Source organism: Lonchura striata, chromosome Z (genome assembly GCF_046129695.1).
Source record: "Lonchura striata isolate bLonStr1 chromosome Z, bLonStr1.mat, whole genome shotgun sequence".
Classification (NCBI taxonomy): Eukaryota; Metazoa; Chordata; class Aves; order Passeriformes; family Estrildidae; genus Lonchura; species Lonchura striata.
In genome coordinates, this window is record NC_134642.1 from 83,759,877 (window position 1) to 83,765,876 (window position 6,000).

Genomic DNA, 6,000 nt, shown 5'->3' on the forward strand with positions numbered 1-6,000 from the left:
TTGCATACTAAACAAGCAAACATGATACAGCTCTCAGTCTTGAGGTTCCTCATTGAGACTGCTCCTTTCTGTTAAGCCAAAATAGGGTTGAACCAATACAGGGAGTTTTCTTTGTCATTATGCAGCAAAAGCATCTTTGCATTTACTGTAATTTCAATTTGCAGTATATAATCAGTTGAGTGTTGCTGTTTTATCCCCTGCTTGCATCATCCATGATGCAATGGAGGAGGACATGAAATCATCAGTAGTTTTAGGTGTCCTGGCATGTCTTAAAATTAAAACTGAAGAGGAACAACCTCTTTCTCCTTTTCCTATCCCTGGCCTTCACCTCTTTTAAGAGGTGAGAGGAGTAGAGGAAGACAATGTGGTCAAGTGAAATGGTTTTTTCTCTGGCTCATGAAGGTCTTGTGATTTATTTTCAGCTCCCAGAAGAATTAAAATTATGTATGTCTCCAACTATGCATTAGTTCTTTCCCTTCGGGGATCATTATTTGCTTGTGTATTGAAAAGTAGCAACCTCATATGCACACCACAAGCTCAGCTTCTTCCCGGAGAGGCCAAGGGAAGGAAGAATGTCTGGATTGTGATCTGGGAGGCTAAGAAGTTGGAAATTGCTTCCTGCATGGAGGCCTTGCTCCAGGTCTGAGTTACATGGATGAATTCTGCTCCATGTTATGGAGACAATTCAGGGTTGTGTTGTGGGCAGTAATAGGAGAGAAAGCTCAACAGGGGCCTTAAGTTTGTACACAATCAATTTAGAAAAGCAAACACACTTTGGACATGTAACTTTTGTTACAACTTTCAACTGCCACATCATGGCAGGGGGTGACTTGTAGGTGCAGCTGTAGAAGCCATTTCTGCTTAATTTCCTCCAACGTGAGTGTCAGAAAAAGTCACAAAAGCTATTACCATTATACTACCATTTTTAAACCGTTTCACATAAAAAAGCAGCCAAGCTCTTTTGAGTTTGTATTAAATTAAGATCTATGAGGTCCTTAAACTGAGATCCTTCAAAATGCTGGGAAAAGCTCTGCATTTGTTGCTGCTTTTGTCAAGAAGTTACTGCTCTGGTCCTGGCCTCAGTTTTTCATCTCAGCACTGCACAGAACAGCATGGCTCTGATGATGAGAAAAACCATGGATATAAAGTTCCACATACATTTCTGTTGAAATTAGTCTGAGAGCTTTCACCCAGCTGCCTCTGTCAAGATTGGCCCTAAATGTCTGTGAAGGGATGGAGGCGTGGGGTCTGATGGAACAGCACTTACAGCTTGGTGGAACATCTTGGTCCAAAATCAGGAACAAAACAGCCTCAGTAACTGCTCATACATTTCCAGAGTGTTCTCCTTTAACAAAAAGCTTTTAGAAATAATAATACCAGTCACCTTTGTTAGACACCTGCTCAGTTTGGGCAAGATAGTGAGGAGTGGCAGAAGCAGGCAAAGTAAAGAACAGCTGTGGAAGGGTGTGAAAGCAATCACAAGAGTGCCAGAGAAATAGGAGCCTCTGGTGAGTCCTGAATGCAGGAGCTAGTAGAGGGTAGTTGAGAAATCAGGAATATGTAATAACTTGTGTCTGATTGTCAATTCTGGCCAGCTTTAGAATAGCACAAACATGCAAATCTTGCAGTGGAGACACTTAGCACAGATGTGGTTCTATATCTTTGTCTAATGAAGTTTACAAGTTGTTTTTGATGTTTACCCCCTCCATGCAGAATAGGGGAAGTTTCTCAGGGGGTGTTTTTTAAGTGAGAGATTTCTGAAGGACTTCTGTAAGTATAAACCTGTGAAAATGAGACTTTTTCTAACAATTCTTAAGGATGTTAATTCTTAAGGAAAAGTATCCCCTTTTTATTATAATAGTAAACTTTGCAGATGAAAGTAAGGCATTATCACTGAATAGTGTTGCTCTGCAACATGGAACTCTGTTAATTTGCAATTACATTTAATAATTTTGACTGAGCAAATTCTTAAAAAGGAAAAAAAAAAAGCTTTTGTATATTTCCTACTGTTAGCAGACTCAGGAACAAGTAGTAAATTAGAACATTCTGTATCCCATGAAAAGTTGTTAACAGACTTAAAAGCAGGAGTGAAATAGCTGCAAGCTTGATTAATTTTTTGATCTGGATTTAAACTTCACCATTTCTGTCTGTAGATTATCAAGGACTCATATTTTGAAATCCTGAATCTTGCAGTCATTTGGCTTTGACTTCATAGCTTTGTTCCATCCATGGATATATAATTCAGAAAAAAAAAAAATTAAACTAATGGGGAATGGATTTAAAGTTCCTAAAAGAAGAAGGGGCCAATTGGTTTGATTTATCATCTCATTGTGCAGAATTCCGTCAAAGCTCTGGATACTCCAGCCAGCTGATTCTGCAAAGTGGCCAGACTATGCCCAGTCAATTAAATTGGGAATACACAGTGCTGCAGGGGAATAACAGGTCCCGAAACACTCAACAGCTGCTTCTGAGGATTTTTCATGCACTGGATTAGAAAGAGCTACAGCTTCAAGGATACAGGAAAAAATAAAATATTTCATATTGAGAAAATTATTTCCAACTGTCTTGGTATTCTGCATGTGTGAGCAAATGCAGCTGTGACCTCCTCTATAAAATAGGGAAGTACCTCATAGAAGTAAAGGAGAAAGCAGGCAAGTTGGCTTTCCAAGATTATGTTGACTGTTTTAATACAAAGTCACATGGAATTCTGTGTTATGCCTGGGGTTTTTTGGTGTTGACCACAGAAACATGCTTGTTATTAAAGGATGTTCCCTGTCACGACTGAATGTGATTTTTTTTTAACAAAAAAATCTGGTAGTGGAAGTTACACATCAAAACTTTCAAACTTGTTTTAATCTTTGTTGTCAGGTCAGTGCAAACAGTGCCTGTGTTTGATAAAGATCAAACTAAAAATTAGCTACTGCTGTAGTTTTGGTTGTGAATAATGCATTGAACCACTCAGTTGAGTACCTCTCTCAGCTTAGTTTTGTACTCCATGAAGAGTTCTCTGAGTTTTGAAAGTTTTCACTTGCTTTAGCTTTAATATTTGTGTATTCATGCCTTGCAGTTGAGTTCACCACTGTGAGAAAGACACCCTAATTTATTTTTTTCCTCAAGTATCATTTGCTTTCTCTGCTTTTACAATAACACATTGAATGCACAGTACCCAGAGGTCATTTTCATTATGTAATTCTTATATTTGCTGGAGCAGCCATTGCAAAGTAAGTGCTGAATATTCTGCAAGTTCTTGGAAAAGTGCAGTTTTGTGTGACTGTTTTGACCAGTAGTGGGATTCTGAATAGTTCTGCCATCCAACAAGACCTCAAAAACAGTATCTGGCACAGAAGCAGGCTTAGAAAGAATTCTCAGGCTGACCAGTTATATAATAACAATAATAATAAAATACGTAATATACAATTTTACTACTATTATTAATTATACTATTAATAGTGGTGGATTTGACATGTTGCTCTTGGGTAACAGAATTACACAGGTGCAAGGCAGATGCTGAAATTAGTTATATTGATAAAATGCATTAAAATTAAAAATAAACAAACCTGTGTCTGAACAGGAAAGGCCAGGAGAATATTTTTAACATAATGGGACTTGCTGTAATCAGTAATTATTACCTAATTACTATTTCCTGGTTCTTTATGTCTGTAGTTCTCAGAGTATTTGCAGAAGTGAATATCCCCATATCTTAAAAGTTGTAATAGTGATAAAATAAGCATTTTAAGATTTGAACCATCATCTGATGCACATGAAGCAGTATTGACAAAGTGCACACATTAACTGCACAAAGTCACAGGTTTGAATTCACACTTTTAGACAGAGGAAGCAGGAGTGCTGCCTCTTCTTAGATTAATTTCTAGCAGTGAAGCTTCTCCTGCTATGAAAGAGAAAATATAATTTTGCCCACAGAAGACCTCTGTTGCATTTTTTAATTACCTGTTTAATTTATTCAGATGATCTTAATTTCCTCTCACTGCAGGCTGTTTATATTCCCTATTCACAATTTCCTCTGTTTTATTCAAGGAAGCCCACATCTCACTTTTTTGTTGAATGAAATGACTGATTTTAGTCAAAGTCCCATCCTTTGCTGGTTTAAATCAGTGTTTAAACAGCAATTCATGTGGGGTGATAAGGTGGCTCCACATGTTTATTATTTTATTTCATTTAAAGACAGCAGAGGTCATGAGAGATTTTTTTTTCCAGGACCTGCAGAACTGTTTAACACCAAAGCATTGCTCCCGTACACTTAATTGAATAGGAAAAAAAAGTGTTTTCTTCACAGTTTGTTTTGACTTCTGAGTCATGGCAAAACAAACAAACTGGGTTTGAATCCACATATTAAAAAAAAAAAAGTTAATAAAACCCACAGAAACTTAAGGTTGCAGATTTCACTTAGTTTTGAGAACTGAGAGTTCAGATGCTGCCCAGATTTTCCCCAGAAATTAATCTGTCTGTCTGCTCATTGGCTGTGATCAAACCCACCCTTCTTCTTGGTGCTGGATGAACTCATTTGAAGAAGAGCTGCATAAACACTGTTCTGTGAGAGCAGATCCTTCCAGTCACTGTTGACACACGTTTTCAGAATGGACTTGAGCAGAATGTCCTGCCTCTCTGCATTCTTCCAACTGTGGAGTTGCCTAATAACCTTTAAATTTAACTTTTTAATGAAAGGCTTGTTGTTGCTAAGAGGTTTTTGAAACCATTCAGAGTATCTACTCAGAAAATTCCTGCTAATATGGGGAAATTCTAACAAATTTTAATCACTTGGTGTGAATAAAACAGATAAAATAATGACATTTCAGTGCATATCTTTTTCTGAAGTTTGTATAGTAGGAGGGAGATATTTCTTGGCACAGGATGTAACTGTGTCTTATACACATCTTCCTTCCATGCTTGCACTTAGCTCTATTCATAATCAGCTTTAGTGCTGTAATTCTGTATTAATTTTATGGGTTGCATATGCCATGTGGTGGGCCAAAAGCATTTTGGCATTTTACATTCTGCATGTGTAATCCTTGAGTGTGTGTTTTCTTCTGTGTGCTTCACTGAAAGGAAGACGAGCTACCCTGAAAGCCCTCCTGTAATTACTCACTTGAGGGTGGATCCAAGACTTCCTCAGGAAGCATGTTCCAATGCCTGAAAACTCTTTGAATGAAGAAATTTCCCTTAATATCCAATTTAAACCTTCCCTGGCCCAGCCTGAGGCTATTCCCTCCTGTCCCTGTTCCTGGAGCAGAGCCCGACCCCCCGGCTGTCCCCTCCTGTCAGGAGCTGTGCAGAGCTCCAGGTCCCCCCTGAGCCTCCTTTGCTCCAAGCTATAATATGTAATATATGTTATAAAATAATTCATGCTAAATGAAATTAAAAATCACAGCATCTTGTGTACTAAAACCAGTGCTGGGCAACAAGCAAGCTAAGTGATAGAAATCAAAATGCCAGGAAGACACTGTCACCAGAGATGTATATTGCAAGGGATTTCTCGTCTGACAAGACCCAGCTGGAGAAATTTTGATAAGCTTATCCTGGAGATTTTCACCTGACAGGATTCCAGCAATTTTCCACCAGTTCTGGGAAAGCACAATAATATGCTAAAGAAGACTTCCTTCCAAACCCAAGAAACTGTATAAAAATGGACCCCATTGAACTGAGCTGGGAGACCCACGGGGACTTTGGTGTGAAAGAGGCCAAGTCCTGAGTCTCCCCGACACTGATCGCCTGGCTCAGAGTTGAATCGCTTGCGGTTTCTTTTTTTTTAACCAAATTTACACTTTGACCATTTAATAGATTTCTTTCATTATTAAATCAGAGCATTCATTTATAACAAGGCTGAGCCCCTTCCCAGCTCCCTCAGCCTCTCCTGGGGCTCCATTCCCTTCCCCAGCCCCGTTCCCTCCTCTGGCCACGCTCCAGCCCCTCCACTCCCTGTGTGGGGGGCCCAAAAGTGACCCTGGGGTTTGAGGTGTGGTCCCAGCACTGCCCTGCTCCTGC